Raw genomic sequence first — 19,094 nt, forward strand, 5'->3', positions numbered from 1 at the left:
AAACGCGTGGTTGCGAGAAAGAGAGATAGAGCAGAGAATCGGTGGTGGAGGTTGAGGGAGGAATAGGGGGTAGGAGAAGTACAGGGGCGGAATTTCGCGCGTGCTCCGCTTCATCCCCCTCGGTTACCGCCACCGCTGCCGCCGCTGCTGCTGCTGCTGCTGCTGCTGCTGGATGCTGAGGGTAGCTGGACCGCGCGCGTGAGGTGTCAGTTCTGCGCGCGACCTCTCCCCTGAAGGTGTCAACCTACTCGCGACCTACTCCAAGGTGTTTGCCAAAGTCTCGTGCAACTGACGTGCCTGTCCTCGCGCGTTTCTTTCTCTCCCTCGCACTCTCTTTCATTCTATCTTTTATTTACTCGCTCGCTTTCTCGCACTTGCTTTCTTTCTCCCGTTCGCGCGTTCTCTATTTTTCTCAGTCGTTTCTCGCCGAACAAAAGAAAGAAGAGCATCCAAGTGGACTTTTCTTTTTGAAAAGAAGAATCGGAAGTTCAGCTGTCCACCTGGCACGTGACACGCTTCACCAGCATTATCATGTTCGTCGAGATGTCCAGAGGCAACAATGTACGTGAACACGTTTTTATTGTGATCAACCGAATTATCTAACTATTCTTCCCTCTTTTTTCCAATGTTTTTCCTCTATCTTCTCTCTCTCTCTCTCCCCCCCTTCTCTCTCTTATATTTCTCTCTCTCTCTCTCTCTCTGCATATTTCTCGTCTCCTCCGTTTTTTTACGTTCCTCCTCCTCCTCCTCCGTTCTTTCGTTTTATCGTTAACGCGAGATGCAAGCAAGTGGATTATGGAAAAGCTTTTTTTGGGGACGTTGGATCGATCCTCTTCGAGTCGGTGGTACGCTTTCGATAAAGCGTTGACTAATGACGCGCGAGACAAAATGCATTGGACCCATCGGAATTTCGCTCATTTATCTTGGTTCCACCTCGTGGAGTTTCGTGCATGAAGCGTGCGTTATCAACGCTACGTAAACGTTAGTGATAACCGACTCGCGGCCCATGTATATGGGCCACGGTTCAGGTGCATTCGACAATACAAAATCGCTGCGTCATGATTTCTTGATGATGCACACGGTTTCATGCGTTTAGGCGAAATTGAACGTTCGATCGTAACGTAGTACAATAGTAATCGATTAATTTTGCGAACGTTTCATTTTTTCTAACGTGTGATCTAATAGTTTCATTTTACCGCTTGGAAGTTTTAGAGAATAAAGTGTTACGGGTCCCTCGTTAGCTAGGCTTTCGTATCGATGATGCATCATTGCCGCATTCCGTTTATTTTCGCCGGAACGGCAGGATTATGGAAAAAGAACGAACGATCCTGAATAGATAGGCAGATATGAAATTTATCCGTCGTGAAAGCTAATTCCTCCGGTAGCGATAATTTATCAGAGTCAAGTAACTCGCCGTCTCTCGTATGATTAATTAACGTCACAGTCAGTAGTCTAACGCGTCAGAGCGGTCTCGTTTATTTCTCAAACAGCCAAGACATCTTTTTCGACGATGTTTATCGTCCATGCGAGTTTCTTTTTCATCGTGTCAGGTTTTTGTTCGTAGCTGTTGGCTCGTGTCTTTCGCACGTTCTAAACTCGCGGCGTTTCTTTCTTCTCGTTATATTTTTCAAATTAATCTCGTGTAAAAAAGAGTGATTGTCGTTCGCTCGCGCGGCGTTACAGGCTACCGTGGCATTTTAACGACTGGTCGAACAACAACAAGGATTTTAATTTAACGCGCGTTAAATGGCAAACACGTTAACGCGAAAGAATATCGTTGGTGCGTATGATTGTAAAAAGAAAATCGAACTCTTGGCCAGAGCGTGCGAAGTTGGTAGTTCCGTAGCGAGTTTGAAGCGAGTTTCGCAAATCGAATTCCCCCGGTCTTTCGTTTCAATCGTTTTAACGGAGCAAACTTTTGTCCGATAAATCGTGACTTTGGTAACCGCTTTGTCGTACCGCACCTCGAGAACGACAGTTGTAAAACGGCGGGACTACCGCGTTGGGTTTTATGATACACAAGAGTAATCGCGAATTTCGTCGCTTTCTAGACGATGTAATACGATCCGATTTGTTCTCGATCGCTAATTCCGATTGTTTCCTCGAGTTCAAAGGACCAGTTGCATTATGCAAACGAACCCAAGAAGTTAGCGAGTGCATTAGACAGGCGAACGATAATTGTTGCACGTGTAAAATTCACGATTAGATTAACGCGCATGTTCCGTGGGTTGGCTGTTGGAGTTTCGTTGCGAGTTTTTTATAGGAAAATCGAGCGAACTTTTACGGAGGAACAGGGTGTCGGTAGCGGAGTGGTTTTAAAACAATGAACGTGCAAGTTCCGTACAGTCTGGGACAGCGAATTTACGTATAATGTAGTCTAAAGAGGTTTCCGGTATAGTTACTTATATTAGTTTCTCCTCGACGAACGTTTTCCTTGCGAGATAATTTTGCATCGTGTTTCACGGACAGTCGTCCGACTAAATGTCCTTAATTGAAAAAGCGTAAATCCTGAAACGCTGTAAAGGACACCTAATCCTATTCCGGCTGATCCTCCATAGACAAGCGTGGGCAATTTTCATTTAATCGCGTCGTCTCTCGGCGATCTCTCCATTGCTAAATGTAGTTAAAGGTAAAGCGAAAGAAGAAGAGAGAGAAAACGAGCCGAAGTAATTCGCGCGAGAAAAAGAATTTCTACCTGGCCCTCTTATCCGATGTCGACTTGTAAGAAGCGCGAGCACCGTTTTTCCCTTTAATTTTAAATTTACGCTCCCTTTTCTATGGGACTTGATATTTCTTTCCGCTCGGTCTCGTCGGTGGTCGCTATGCTTCTCGCTACGGTCAAAACGTGATTTTCGTCGGGTATTCGCTCGAATACAACGTCACCATCATTCGGACGGCTGTCATCGACACCTAGTGACCAACGTAACGGTGTACACGGCCGACATACCATCCAGATTCGGGGTAATATTTGCGGACGATGAAAGCGTTGCAAGCGTCCGTTATGTGCAATTCCAGGGCCGTAAAATATTCATCGATCTACCATTCCAGGGTTGGAGCCATTATTTCTGTAACTTTTATCGGTCGCCGTGGTCGTTCGAAAACTCTCTCAGTGGTGGTTGACCGACAATCGTGGGAACGTAATTACGGGGGACGACGGATTAATTAATCTTCTGATTGCGACATCAAACAACGGGACTCGAAGTCGATGGATTTATTAATTTCGTTCGTTCCTTGTGGCGCGATTCGATGATACGGGCATCGCCTTGTGAAAAAAGAAACAGAGAAGGGAAAGAAGAGAGTGCAGAAAGGAAGGAAAAAGAGAAAATAAAAAGTGCGATGCGGCAGATGCGAATAAGAGGTTTCGATGGAGGGACGATCAATGTTACATTCGAGGGGCGAGACTCTTAAAACGTCGTGCGTCTAGTGAATCGCTAGTAAAATGTAGGTCGAGCGAAATTACACGTCACTTCTTATTACTTGCGTCGAATGAACCCCTCTGTACGTGAAGGTTTATACATGCACGGATGGTAACTAACTCGTCAATACCGAGGCAAAGATCGAAATAAATGGCCGTCGAACGTTTGTGTTTCCGAACGTAACGTTTCAATCACGGAACTGACACGCGAATCATTTTTCGACGTTGGACATGCAAATTCAAATTACCAACACTCTGATCCGAGAATGCGTCATTTGGTCTCGTTCGCCGTTTCTATTTACTATTTCTTCTTTTTTCAAAAGAACAATCGAAATATATGAGCACGCGTTTCGATACTTGAAGCGACGATGATACACGATACCTATGGAACGATTTACCATGAGAAATTTTTATGCCATGAATTTATACGACCCGATTCGGTCGAACGATTCGTGTAATATTTGCACCGCTCTCGCGCTACAAATATTTCATACACATTAATGGAAGCATTTATCGTGGATCAATATTTTCCCAGTAGAGTTTAAACGGTTTTCGAGTTATCGTTTTATTTCTGAATACGGTAAAACAAATTAGACAACTATTAATATCCTTGTTTGCTCGTGACACGTTCGATTACGTTCTATATATATACCTACGTATATATTTCTGTATTCTCGTATTTTCTGCGAAAACCTCGGCTTTACCAACTGTTCGAACCAAATCTGCAAATTCCATCCGTAGCTACATAGAACGATATAAGGTCAAGTATATCCCTATAGCAGCATCTTGATTCGCGCGACTGTGATTAAAACGATATCCGTTGATTACGACAAGTCTGTCCGAGTAGCATTGTCCGATATCAGCGAGCTTCCGAAAGCGGTGGCGGTCTGTTGATTTAATCTCGTTAGCTGCCTGTCTAATCCTTCTATCTCCGTCATCAACTCTTATCTCTAGCGATTAAACGCAAGCAAGTAGTCGCACGAAACGGGGCAAAGCCGTGGAAATAAGCATGCAAAGCGAAAGGGCGAGCGTCTGGCCGGCGGTAAATCGGCGCTAGCCTCGAAACTCTCGGCGTCGTTTTGTTAACTCGTCCAAAACTATTTTCACCAACGTGCGCGTTACCCGTGCACGGATGCTGGACGCTTGAAAACTGACGAACCCGCGGGGGTAGTGGTACCCGTAGCCGTGAGGGGGATGATAGCGGCTGTGGTGGAGATTCGAAGAGTTAAAGGACATTACATAGTACGCTCAACAAAAGTTTTCCATGCGGCATGCAGAGTGGACACTGCTCAATTCCTGCCTGGTTCTTGAAATTTACATTCATCTCGTACGAATACATGTATTTGTGTACGTATCTATATACATATACGTATATAGTAGTGTACATAGCTATTTTCTGTTCTCTTGGTCCTCTTCGACCGACGTACTTCCTCTCCGCAGTCCTTTTCCAGTTCCCCCGGTGTGCACGTATTTTCCAGCCTTGGAGAATAGCAGGTGAGTTTACTCGGGCCAACTTATGCCATTTGCCATTGCTCTACCCCCGCTCTGTCTGCCAGTTCCGAGTACACTCGTTCTTTAGTCTGGAAAGTTGCTGGCCCATCTCGAAAGTAAGCCTGCAAAACAAGCGGCACTGGCTGCCGCACATGCGTGTAATCGAGAGCTCGATTTATTTGCCAGTTTCGGAAATACATTGAGGCACGCCGAAAAGTTGCGTCTATGATTGAGAAACGATCCTGTAGTGATTTGGTAGAACGAATTCTTGTATCTTTTTTTTTTTATCCGTATTCTTCGCAATTGTCAACTTAAACGATTAATATCGTTTAATAGCGAGTTGTGGTTTCGAGCATCTTCCATTAATCTTCATTTTACAAATTTAGTTTTAGTACTCCAGCCTGTCGTATAAGAATTCGTGCTCTCTTTACGCCTGGAACACATTGCACGCTTTATGGCCAATATAACTATCTTAATTGTCTACTTGTAAATGCAAACAATTTCTGCAACAAGATTAGCTTTTCCTCTTGTTTCTTTAACTACCTTCAACCACTCTGCTCACATCGTCGTATATAACTGTTAAAATCGTTTGCATAATCTCGTGTGAATTAATCTTTTCTGTTTTTCTTTTGCTACGTGTAATTTTATTTCACGTCATATATATGTAACTGTACACGTACTCTAACAAAGGGTTTATCACGTTGATAATAACAAGTAAATAATATTAATATGTTAATATTAATAATGCATACTCTTTGAATCATGTACACGATAAAGATTAATTAAATAATAATTGGTTCATCGTTTGTATATAGTCAAATTAGTGGAGTTTCTGGAAACGACTGGTCTTTCTATCGATTGCAATAATAAATCAATTTCAATGCGATATACATAGACCTTAACGTTGTACACGGTTGTTACCAAATACTCGTAACAAGATCCTTTTTAATGAGAACGAATACCGTATTAACTAAGCTTTCGATTGATATGAATTTTATTACAAGCGTAATGGAAACAGGAAGTAAACTATCGCGGAATTAACATCGATCGTAGCTTCTTCTTTCTGTTTCCCTCCGATAAAATCAGTGATCGTTATCGCGTTGCGTATTTAATTGACATTGTCCTGTATTTCGATTATACGCGACGCAAAGCTGTGGGCTTAACCACGTCTGTAATTTGCATCTGCAAGGAACAAAAATAAGCACGTCCCGTAGGACTGGAGTAAGCAACGTGGCTAATTTTAATAGGGAATTACATAGGGCATTTCAAAGATAGTATATCGCGGGAATTAATAAATATTTTCATTCCCCAAACTGGGCAAAGATAGTCCTTTACGCAATAACGATAAGCGAAATCCGATTATTCGATGTTGGGCTCAGATTCGTGCTGGGAAATCGATCGAAAGAAGATGTCTGCGAAGATCGAACCTTATAGATAGGATGGTGGAACAACGATAATGAGCGGAATACTTTTGAAAATCGCAATGAAATTTTGCCTTATCTGAGAAACGATTTTGGAGAATGGAAGGAGTCAGCAAGGCGGAGGCGGAGCAGAGGAGGAGAGCCAGTGAAACATGATTCCGCATTCCTTGGTATTCGCTGGATATAACCTTCGTTCCACGCAAAATTAACGAAGTTATTCGCGGAGATACGGTAAAAGTTGGTAACGGCTCGGGACTGGAGTTTTGTAATTTGCGTTATTGTCGAAACGGTCGGAAAGTCGAAAAACGGAGATAGCGCTTCATACTTTGCGACTCGAGGAGATTGGTCGGGAAGAACAGATCTGCCTGGTTCTCTCCGCTAAATGCATCCAGAACTAATTCGAAGGATCGATCGGTCAGAAATTCTTCGTTGGTAGTTGGAGAGGAAAAAGTTGTTCGGCTAAAGACCGCCCCTAGTCTCTTCTCGCGCGTCGATCCCACTTGAAAATTTGTCAAAGCTCTCTCTGCGAAAGAGTCTCTTCCGTGGCGTTTCTCGACGTTTAGTCACACAAAAGACGCGACTTTTTCAAAATCATACATAATATTTGCACGATATACTTCGAAATGCATGGCACGAAAGCGGTTTCGTATGCCGCGCCGCTGGTCTTTCAAATCATATAATTAAGAGAGTAAACTCATTTACGAATCCTACGAGATGCGAGTTAAAGTAACTGCGAATTAATGTATTAGAGGCGGACTAAATACGACATCGTGCAAAAGGATTTACGCGGAGGTTTTCGCTTGGGATTTTTCTAATTATCATACTTTTAATAACTCCGTGACAAAATTATGAAGTTACGGTTGAAGCGTACGTTTGCGAAATCTGAATGAATTCGTATCAGGATTATGTTAGCGTCAAAGGTGAGATATTACGGCGTCGTGTAATCGATAGCCAGGGCAAACAATATTGGAAAGCCATGAGAACGTACGAAGTTTCCATCATCAAGCAGTACAACACGTGCACGCGATACGCTCGCAATTAAACCGCTATAACGTAAGAGAAGGTGCCCCGGGTTAACGTAACGTGGCGATGTCTCTCGTAGCACGGGGTGTCCTTAGAACGACATACCGTATCCGTAATATAGCATACCGCGGCATAATGCAGCATAATAAACTCAGAGTAGACGACGTTCTACGGTCTGGCCCCTGGAGTACGCATCGCGATATAGCATTATCGGCTTCCTGGCTATAGCGTAGCCGGTATGGCACAGCATAGTTCCGGTATACCGTATTCTATCCGTTAAGCTGTACGCTTTCCTCGCGCGCAGCCCCTCATTATCTCAACACAATGAATGCTCCCGCCCGGCCGGTATTGGCATTTGCACCAATTCCAATAGAATTTAATTGGAGAAGATTGAGCGGGTATGTGTGCACACATACGCACGTATATGCACACATTGACGGCTCTCGAGCGAAAAACGAGCGGCTGGTTGTAGCCGATCTGGCTGTTTGCCGCGCTCATCGTCCACCCTCTTCTATCTTTTATTTCTCTCTTTTATTCCTCTCCTCTTCCTTTTTTTCTTCTCTCGTTTGAGAAGGGACGAGGACGCTTAATAGTCAAGACGGCTATGGTCGAGGACATTCATATTTTTGGTGGAGTTTGAACGAACGGTGTCAACACGCCAAGTTTCTGGATCTAGTCACCGGTCTAAGTATTATCCAGCATTGAAACAGTTTAACTTTGCTAATCAGTTGGGAATTGCAGCGTTCTGCGAGCTGGAGCTTTCTCTCTCTCTCTCTCTCTCTCTCTGTTGGCTTTGAATCTTCTCCGTCGTGTCCCTGCTTGTAGCTGAAGTTGAACTAAGCCTAGCTGAACTGTATCTGCCAAATTGCATTATCTCTTCTAAAATTTATCGATAAGACTCATTGCAAAAGTTTATGTACGAGGGAGTTAATTTTACACGGGTTTAACGAGGATTCAAAGAGAAATTTTTATCGCCCTAAAACGGCTCGATCCATCTGGGTTTAGGAAGGTAGAAGAGCGTGTTTCGTGAAAAGCAGAATGCAAGTCGAATCGTGTATATTGTCTTCGTTCCTTTCTTCACACACCTCCAGAGAATACAACGTTTACGGGGACAATGCCGGTTTTCTCGTTGGAAGGTAGGTAGGTAGCTATTGTTCCACTGTATGGTTTTCAATGCGCGTCTTGGAGGCAGTGAAAATTTTACGCATTCGGTGGCAAAACAACCGTAACTAGCCTTCGGTTTTTCGCGGTATAATCGAAGATGACAAGCCGCGAGAAAATTACGAACTTTCGAAATAGGAATTAGAAGAATACGACAGGTATTTAGAGATCTATTTGGTCGGCGATTCTACTCTTTGCTTGGAACGAAACGTTTCGGTTGTCGCTCAAATTTCCATGTTTCTAAAAAAAGTGGAGAGACAGTGTTGACAACGGCGGGCGTGCTTTTCGACGATGTAACCGTCGTGGATGGTTCATTTGCAATTGAAATGAACGTGGACGAATCTGCAATTCCTACAGCATATTCTTTCGATGGACGAACGAGATAATGGAAACAGATCGACCTTTATTTCGTTCGCCTTTCCAGAATAGCGGGCAACCAAACAGCAGCACGGACAGGAATTTTTTGTTTCAAGTAGTTATATTCCGTATTTACATCCCGAACCGGCCGGATTACAGGACAGTTTTACATTAATTGTATAGAGGCACGGCGCACAATCAGTTTCAGGAATTTAATTTGTTTTCAATTTACCCGGCGAACGCACGGCAAATAAAGGTCTGATGGAAGGTAACACATGCTCGTCTCGTGTTTAATTCCAGGAAAATATAACGCGCTGGTCTATGTGTGTAATCGTTCGTGTGGCGCGCGGCCGCGGAGCACGCGGAGTTAAAAGTGTTCCACGACGAAATGTATCGGCCACGGTTTTGGCCGTTGGCGTCGGATCGATATATCGGAACGGATATAACGTGGCCCATAATTCACTCTCGGTTATAACGTAATCCTTTAATTCGTGCCAATATAAATTAGAATAAGCTCCGATCTGTCCGGGCTCGAGACCGCCCTTTTTTTGGTGGAGGGGGGTATCTCCACTGAGTTATACACCGTGTTCGTTCGATATTCTCTGGTGCAGCTTCGAATTATGATTGGTAGCCTCGCAAAAGCGGGCAGGCGTGTAGTGCATTGAATCGGGCGAAGATGAATCAGCAAACCTTTTGCCGTATGATGTAACGTTTAATAAATTCATCGTTCTCGTCAACCGAATACACAAAGGAAGCACGCTATTCGAACCGTGTCGGAGGAGAAAAATGGTGCGCGTAGGATTAATTCGTGAGAACGAGTAACGCGTTTATTGATTTAAACGCCTTGCTACGTATTTATCATGGGCCATCGTCGCGCAAGGCGATTACGAGATCTCAAAAGGTATGAAGCTCTCTGTAAGCATAAATCACGCGCTCGTTCATAACTTTTCAGCTTTCTAAGTGGATTTTCGCTTTTCTCGCAGACATTCGCTGTACTCGTTTGACATTATGTCTGATACCGTTGAGCAAGACAGCCTCCGCGTAAGAAACATGGGCTCGTTAGTCACCGTTTGGCACTTTTCGATAACTGTAAATTACGAATCGATTATCAGTCACGTTGTTGATTTTGTCATACTCGTACTCAACGAACGTCGAACGGAATCGTTTATCGCAGATGATAAAATCTGCTCGTCATAAAATTTCGTTGTCGAAAATATTTTCGAAATGTGATTTATCGCGTATGTGGATGGCATACAAAAAGGGCAGTAAATAACTCATTTGGTTTGTCACGTTTCATTCTTTGGATTGTTGGTGCACTCGCACTCGCTGAAAATGTATCGATGATCGTTTGTAGACCTTTCATGCAATATTCAAACGCGACGTAGAAACATCGATTTATCTTTAGCAAGGAACGATGGAAAACAATTTTCTGTCGCGAACCTAAGACGAAGTCCCTGCGGTGAACGACTTCAGCCGGTTATCGATTTAAACGTTTTACTACCTTCATAATCCGTCGCGGTTTCAGAGAGACAGTGACGCGAGCCTTGAAAGTGGATGATCCTCTTCGCGTGCATAAACCACCTTAATGCACCTACCGTGAGAGTGCATCATCATTCCCTGCAAATGACACGCCGTCCATTCATTTTCTTTTATCTCTGTTTTGTCCATTGTGTCGGCGCAACAAAAGCCTCGTAACGATTTAATAGAAAAGATCCCGACGTCTTTTGCTGTAACTTTTCTTCTTTTGTCAGGATACGAGATTGTAAGCAGAACTCGTTCTACGCTGAATTCAGCGGTTCGATCTACTAGATGGCTCTAATTACGTTCCATTTTTTAATCCTGTGTAATAATCCGCCTGTTGATAACGTGGACCGTGTTTTTACACGGAAACAGAGACTTTTAACTAGCATCTGTAGGATTTATGTTTAGGATGTTAAAATCGTCATCGCCACAGAGCCGATTTATCGTTATTAATCCGTACGAGCATTAGTGACGATCGAAAGAGATGGAAAATAGCAAGTCGCTTCACGCTTTGACACAAAATACCTTTGAAATTGAGTACTTCGCGTAACTCTAATTGCACTGTTAATGAAACGGGATCGATCTAGGTGAATATAGAGTTACCGCATTCGAATTATTATGAAATGGTCGTATTCTCCATTATATGTATTTTTATCCCCTATAATATTTGGACCTTAGTATATCTCGTTATTTTCCGCGGTAACGAGAGGATGCATACTGTCCGAATTAATACGACGCGATATCTATAATCGCAATTCGTTCGGTCGACTTTGACGTCATTTTAATGAACCATCCAAATTGATTATTGGACATAATGCTACACCTGGAATATACCACTACGGTTTCAATGAAACCAGCATTTGAGTTGGGTTAAAAGACCTCATACCTCTTCGCGTACATAAACCGCCTTAATGCACCCTCGGTAGCAGGCCATTACACCACGCACACCCCCTCAACCCCTACACATCCTCTCATCTTCCCGCTGACTTGCGCTTCGCGTTCACACATTTACAGCGTCGCGTTCACACATTTACAGCGTCGCGTTCACACATATTAACCGTGGCCATTGATACGGACGAACGTACACGGACGCGAACCATGCCTCCTCTGTACCACCATTCAGCTTTCCCCTTAACGCATATTTACGTTGTATCGACCAGCTAGTGGGCGAAATTTACACTACCAGCAGCAATACATTATTTCCGCGAACATTAGCGTACTGACGTTATTGCATTCTCGCTGTCCGCTGGGAATTGCACACGACTTCCGTGACAATGGATCCTCGCGTTCTCATACGAAACATTGCGAGAAAAAAAGAAAAATAAAAAAGAAAACAACAAAAGCAAAAAGGAAAAAATTGTTCCAATCGTTGAAAACGTTCGGACTGATGTTTCCTTTTTTATCAGACTTTGCAAGAGGACTTGCGTACAATCGGTCGGACGCACGCAATAGAGGCGCGTGCTGCTATTTAAAAACTGCCTTTTCGTATCGAATCTTCCGCGTTTTTCATTCGTTTCAGGAAGGCAGTTTTAAAATCCGACGAGCATCGATAACGATAGATCGCCTATAAACTGTCCGCTCGCTCGGTTTTTGGGATGTTAGCTGGATGTTGATTGGCATCACGTTTACAAGGTTACGTGCCGATAGATTTCATCTCAGGTTATATATGCTTTCTTCTATCGGTGCTCTTTTTCCTTGACCCGGTCACTTTGCCTATAAATTTTGTGTCTTTTGGTTGTAATCGTGTTTTTCGACCAACGAGAGCGGCCTATCCTCGAGGTGCATATTCGCCGACATGCATATGATCTGCAATGAGAGCGTTTACAGCCATCGAATAATTCCAGTGGAGTTTGAAAAATTTAGTCCTTGAGCGTTACCAACTCGAATCCACGAGGGACAGCAAAGATTTTGTCCGCCTCTCTTCTATTTCGTTGACAAGATCCGCCTTAGTGAAATTTTACTGCGAGTTTAACGTCGTTGCGACAACCTGTTCCCCCTATAACCTACGTTCTTGAAATTTTCCTCCATCGTTGTTTTCTATCGTCTTTCGTCAAACTTCAGCGCACTGACTTTGGCAATATGGAGCGTCAATTTTGTTCACGGATCAAATTCTTCTCTTTGAGTTTTATAAAATTATATTTCTCGATTCAAGACCTGTAATTCCTTTCCCAAGTTCCCGATGCTTGCTTCCTAAACTTTTCTTTCCAACGTACGTGAAAAACACACAACCCAACAACCGCGATGTTTAACAAACCCAATTTAACCATGTACCACCGTTTCTACAATTTTCTTACAATTACATGTCAGCGTTTTTTCAAATACAACGTTTTACTCAGGATACAGAAGATATTTCTACACAAATTTCATTGATATTCTTTCCCTCTGCTGCTACGGGGCTATAAATCAGCGAGCTCGCGTCGCATAACTATTCAGTCTCTTGTTTGATTATATCCTCGCACGCAATTTGCGAAGGGATTTGAACTTTTCCTTGAAAACTCCGATGGTACGAATAAACGAGCAGCTCGTGATAAATATTTTCTCTGGACGGCAGAGGGTTAATATTCCTCCGGCTCTCTTATTACGCTCGAGACAATGTTACACAGCGACTAGCAGCCACTTCGGAAAGTTAAGCAATGAATTAGTCGGATGGATACTTACTCTCGTGTTACGGCCACCGTTAGCTGAGTCAAGTCGCGTTGGAAATATGGTATTCTCTTTTCGACAATTGAAACTCGGTTACCTCCCGAACTTTTCGATAAAACACTCGTGACGGAGTTCGACGCGAGAAAATTTCGCCGGCGTCCCTCTTGGTTCCGTTTCTTTGTCAACTTCTGGTTTTTATTTCTCCACTCCAGAGAGTGAGCAGGTGGGGCGAAGGAAAAGTAAAAAGGAGCACGCGAGCCCCGTTCATCAATGCGTTCCATAGGAAGTATTGCAGCTGCATAAACTTCATTATTTAGACGATTCGCCAGTTGAAAAACAAATATACCGTACCAAGTAGAAAGCTACAGGATCACAGTGAGCATTCGCGTCTCGAAATTGTTTATGAACATTAAACAGAGAACATCGCTTACGGAAAGTTAGATGGATAATTTTATTTCCCTTTTCCGCCTTACTATAAAATTCAACGAGAACGAGAACCTTTTTACAGGGATTATAACGGAGAAAATCCCCTTGTTCGTTTAATAATGCACGCTTTGATATATTAACTGCCTGTTTTTTTCTCTCTTTTTCCATGTATGTCGTTAAAATGTAAAACGTTCAGTTGGTAGATTAGAAAAACTCGTTGTCCGATAACGAGTTTGAAGTAGTGTACACTCTGCGAAAGTTAGCTGCGCATTGACGACCGGTGCGTGTATACACGTTCGCACAAAGGCGTGTCGAAACTCTCGAAACGAAATTTCATATTCTCTTAGGTGCATTTAGTAACAGGAGCACAAAATGGAGGATAACGGGAGAGCAAGAGAGAGGGAAAAAAAGGAAAAGAAATTTCGAGCGAACGCAACGACTGATATAAAATATTGGCAAATATCAAAAAATTCTAATAGTATATTGGCATACAGAAAAGATGGGATTTGTGGTTTTCTAAACGGTTTGATAAAGGCTGCGCGATACCTTTAATAGGATAGCTCATGTACGATTTTCACGAAAATTTCCCCACGAATTTCGTCCCAAAGCCAGCTTTTTCTCTACTAGCTTAGAGTTTATATTTTCGTTCCACCGCTGCGGGCTTGACTGCCACGAAGAAACCCCCAAGGGTACAGTGACGTTTCCGTATTTTCAGGATAGCCTGACAACGGGGCGATAAAGTGAAACGGTGCGGATTCCCCGCGAATAGCCCGAGGGCCAGGTTACTGCTGCCTCTATTCGGTCAGTGATCTTGCCCGGTGTAAAAATATATTTATCCAGCCTCGTAAACTAGAAATTCCTCTCTCTTTTTCTCGCAAGATATACGAGATGTATACGCTTACGATTCACCTAGATTGGATAGCGTTTAAATTCGCTTGTGTGTATTATCTTTTGCGTATCTTCAATGCCATGTAAACGTTATAGACGACGGCGCGTTGAACGAAACAGCTTTAATATAAATAACGTTGAATACAATCGAACTTTCTACAGGAATCTTCTTTTTTTTTATTTATTTATTTTATTAATTCGTAACGATAGGCAATAGGTTGATGCGCTTTATCTTTGAAGTAAGATATTACATTTCTAGTGAAATTTGATAGAATTTAACAAGTAGGAATTTATAGGATCTTTTATAGATCTACCGGGGCACATGGGAGTCGATATGGATGGCTTCAGACTCGTGAAACTAGTTATAGACACTCTCAGATTAATTGAACCTGATACAGCTATCCGCGAATCTCTATAATCTAATACAAACAACATCGGACTCGTGGGATTCGTTATACGCAACGTCGGACTCGTGGGACAGAATATAAATCGTATCGAACTCGCATGCCTCGAAATAGAACACTTCAAACTCGTATCAATAAACGTTTGCTTATCTCGAGTTTCTAAAAGTCGATCACAGCCTTTTCTAATTTGTAAAATTCAATTGGCATCGTCTGAGGTTTGCAGCGATTGTTTTGCGGAGCGTTTTAACTTCGGAGAAGTTGATCGAATCCACATATCGAGTTTATAGAGTCTTGGCTGGAGCCAACTTGCATTCGGAAGATTAAAATACGCAACATTCAATTAATTGGAATAATTTTAGCCTCGCGGAAGTTGATTGGATCTATATAGCGAGTATTTAAGAATACCTTGGATTCAGAAAATCGGAGTACAGAACAAATTAGAGCATAAAGCATTTAATTAGTATCATATCAGGTGGATTTAGAAAATTAGAGCGAGCATCCTGAAACGTTGTTGGTAACGCGTCAGATTCATAGACTACAGTGGATTCGTGGAACTCGGTGTAGAACTCGAAGTTATGGAAGAATTCCAAAATCCCAGGCACTCTGAATGTTCTCACATTTCGACAACCTCTGCGATCCTAAGTACCGCAGTAATTCAAGCATCTGGATAGTTTTGGAAGCATAATAATCTTAGGTTTTCGACGATCTTCTTTAGGTTTCGATGATCTGTAGGTTTTGATAATGCTACGGTCTGGCAAAGAACACTGACAACCGTAAAATCCCCAAAACCTCCGAATCGGAAACTTACAAACTTCAGAAGTAACTCGAGCGAATTCTACGGGTTCGAAGTCATCCGTATTAAACCCAATCAGAACAGAGGTACTTCTAGCAAATCCTACCAGTTCGTAGATGTTTCTAACAATTTCGATAAATCGTAAATTGTCTCTATCAAACTTCTTTAAAGTAAAATGCTCTCTGTCAAGATTTTGAAACGCGGAGGATCCGCGCATCAAGTCCAACAAAGTCAGCTACGTAATTATCCTCTTTCGCAAAGGTAATGCTCATTACGTCGAGTTTTGCAATATTAAACTGTCGGATTATAAATATAAATAAAATAGGATTTTTACGTACCTGCGGTAAAGGAGATTTCTAAGCGTGATCATATCGCTGCGCCCACAAAGAGGCTGCGTATGGACTCAACGATTTCAAAAACAGACTAGGAAACTTTGTACAAGTCCGCGCACACTATACAGCGACGTTGTCACAAAAGCATGCATTCTGTACATACATACAGGTATACATTCCACCATGTATATATATAGAGGCAGAGAGATATAGATAGACAGATAGATAGATAGACAGATAGATAGATAGATAGATAGATAGATAGAGAGAATGAGAAAGAGAATGAGAAAGAGAATGAGAGAGAGAGAGAGAGAGAGAGAGGGAGAGAGGGAGAGATGCCACGGCATAGACTTGCCGAGTCAATTCACGTTCCGTAAACGAGCCTTCACGCGCGCGCTTTCGTCGCGTTCCAATATCTAAGTCATAATTTTAATGAAATTCCACGGCGCGTCGCAGTCTTCGAATTTCAATCCACTATAAATAACGGGTCACCCAAGACCTCGTGGAGAATACCAGGATCTTCGAGTACACGATCGCTTGGCTGCTGATATATTATTTCGCTCTGTCAGAAAACGCGGTCAAATCGAACGATGAGGCCACTACAGATAGATGTAAGAAAAGGAAAAAAAGAGAAAGATGAGGACTTTGCGGAAATAGAAATAACGCGAAAGTATTCGAGAAAATGAAAATTCCCCGGCGGGTAATAGGAATTTTTCGCGACGGAGAATGCTGCATCTTCCTACTGCGAATCGCATCGCGTGCATCGAAGGGGTGGATCGATTTTCTCACACGACATCTCGCGGTTTGGTATTCCGATGAAATGAATGGAATTGTCTCGCGTAAATGCTCCGGATGATGAATTATCTTTTTACAAGAGGAATGGTAGTATTTGACTCAACTATCGAATTAGGGACACGTGCAAAGATTAGAACGCTATGACATAAAGTTATTTTATTGCTATTCAAGTTATCACTAAATACATAGACGGTCAGGTATATTAAAGTTATGTAATTTATTTAATACGTTATATATCGTTATATTATATCACAGAGATAAATTATAGAGTTTCATTCATCGAAACATATACATGGTCACGCAATTGATTCGAAATCAGAGAAAATATCTGTAACGTAGTTCATGTGTATGTAATGAGAACATAAGTTACTGCTACAGAAATCCGTACAGAAAATATCAGAGACGAGATGTAACGAATGATAGGTACAAATAGAAAAAGAAACACAAATTATTAATTACATGTGTATAATACCTTGAGCACTTGATAAACTTTGTCATCATAAAGTTCGTTCATTAAATTTTACTAAAGTTTCCAATGGTCCTATTTCAACTTCGAGGAGCTATACGGGAAACTATATGTACTCAACGCGAAATCGGTTTTATCCCGCAAGAACAGAGACATTCGTGCTGGCTCGCAGCCGTGTCTCGATGTAATTCACTTGTAATTGGCTAATCGTACGACTTATTTTGCAATGAATTTCGAGACCAAATTTCGCGGAAAGTAAAACGGGACCGAACGTTAGCAAAACATAATTACAAACGGTGTATGTTTGATGCGCGACATTTTCTCCCGCAGCTTTCACGTTAATTAATATCAGTTCGTTCGCGGGAACGTTTCAAGATTTATAGCTATGGCTGCGGAAATTTGCCTGACGCGCATCGTGAAACGCGGTTGGGTTCAAGGACCTTAATGCATCGGTACCAACGCGTTATTCCCAGCGAATGCGCCCGTTGAAATGTGGTTTCAGCAGGTGGTCCCGGAAGTTTGCATTACATTCCCAGGTACAACGTTCCTGAAATTTTCACCGCCAAGACGAAACGCGTGGTAATTTTCAAGGACATTCGGTTCCCACGAACCCACACTTTTCCGCCCGCCACTGACTCGATACGCGGTACTATTATGTACTCTACACGCTCGCCTTCTTTCCAAATAACGAAGCGGACAACTTATGAGCGTGCATTATTCAACGCGTGCACGTACCACTCTTGGGTTCTGTCCAAAATGTTTCAAGTTAACAACGGTGCAATTACTTTTAATTGGACTTTATTATGTGTAGACAGTCGAATGTAAAATTTTATCACTGGATTCTCTGCTTTAATGTTGAGAAATATTTTTTAGAGATTCATTCGTGGAAAGTGATTAATTATGGAGTTATAAATTGACGCGATAAATTTCACGGGTTTAGATCCTCTTTACTGGTGCAATCTCCGGGGACAAATTGATTTTAACAAATAACGTTTCCTCTCATCTTTAAGTTCGGGCGATTAATTCATCTGGATGAAATTGCCAAGACAGATAAGAGGAGAGTCGAGGACAAGATGCCAACGAATTCGCATGGGAGCAAGAACGTAGCAGGAAAGTATGGTTGGTCCGTTGTAGGCGACGACCTAAGGTGATGGAATGGCTGGTAGAAAAAAGGTGTCGGGTGTGAAAGCGAGACACGGATGAATGAAGGTTAGAAGAGAGGTGGAGGCTTCGTGGACGAGCTCCGCAAATAAGAAGTATGGGGTAGCGAGTTGCGAAGCAGAAGAATACTCTTGACGTTGACAACGGTGGAATGAAACTGACGTTGGAAAACACCATGTCCCTCTCTTTCTCTCTGTCTCTGCGTCTTTTTGTCGTTACCTTTGTTGCTTGCTTCTTCTTTTTTTTTTTTTTTTTATCAAGGCTAGGTATATTAATTTTGTGCACGCGGCAAATGGACGTAGCTGGGGCAAACTTTTTAAATATTCAGATGAGCTCCCGCCATGCACGGCGACATTTATAAACATTTATAACGCGTTTTCGTTCAAATAACTTTTTTCCCCTCTTTCTTCTATTTTCCTTTTACTTTCCTCTTACTTTTCTCTTACTTTTCTCCTGTACCCGTTTATTGTCCATGGAAACGAAAAGCAAAAGGCGGATTCACAGAACCGGACAGTTGTTACCTTTTGAACTAAAGGTTGACGTAAATAATACCGGTTACTATCGTATTTATTACGTGCGAACTCACCATTAGACGGACTTAGATTCTCTAGTTAAAGGAATGATATATTAACCTTAACCCCGGTTACGGGTCCCTTTTGTTCTCTCCGAGTTATGAATTCTGTATAAACAGAGATTAGTTAGAGAGAGAGAGAGAGAGAGAAATGCGAACACTCCCACATACGTATGTCGGTACGTGCCCACACAGGTTGTCCATTTATGTGTTGCCGCTTGATCTT

At 42.4% G+C, this 19,094-nt stretch overlaps 1 protein-coding gene across 7 annotated transcripts in view; it reads left to right on the forward strand.

The window, feature by feature from the left end:
* The first annotated feature begins 186 nt into the window (after nucleotides 1-186).
* Nucleotides 187-19,094, forward strand: part of LOC117236953 (Down syndrome cell adhesion molecule-like protein Dscam2) — a 122,757-nt gene continuing 103,849 nt past the window's right edge. For 6 of the 7 annotated variants that reach the window (XM_033500421.1, XM_033500422.1, XM_033500424.1 and 3 more), the window contains exon 1: nucleotides 201-561. The gene's annotated coding sequence lies outside the window, so the exon portion shown is untranslated. Of the gene's footprint in view, nucleotides 562-19,094 lie in introns of all 7 variants that reach the window. The other variant, XM_033500417.1, reaches the window with a different exon arrangement.

The sequence above is a fragment of the Bombus vosnesenskii genome, unplaced genomic scaffold (assembly GCF_011952255.1).
Source record: "Bombus vosnesenskii isolate JDL3184/JDL3185 unplaced genomic scaffold, Bvos_JDL3184-5_v1.1 scf7180000013352, whole genome shotgun sequence".
Classification (NCBI taxonomy): Eukaryota; Metazoa; Arthropoda; class Insecta; order Hymenoptera; family Apidae; genus Bombus; species Bombus vosnesenskii.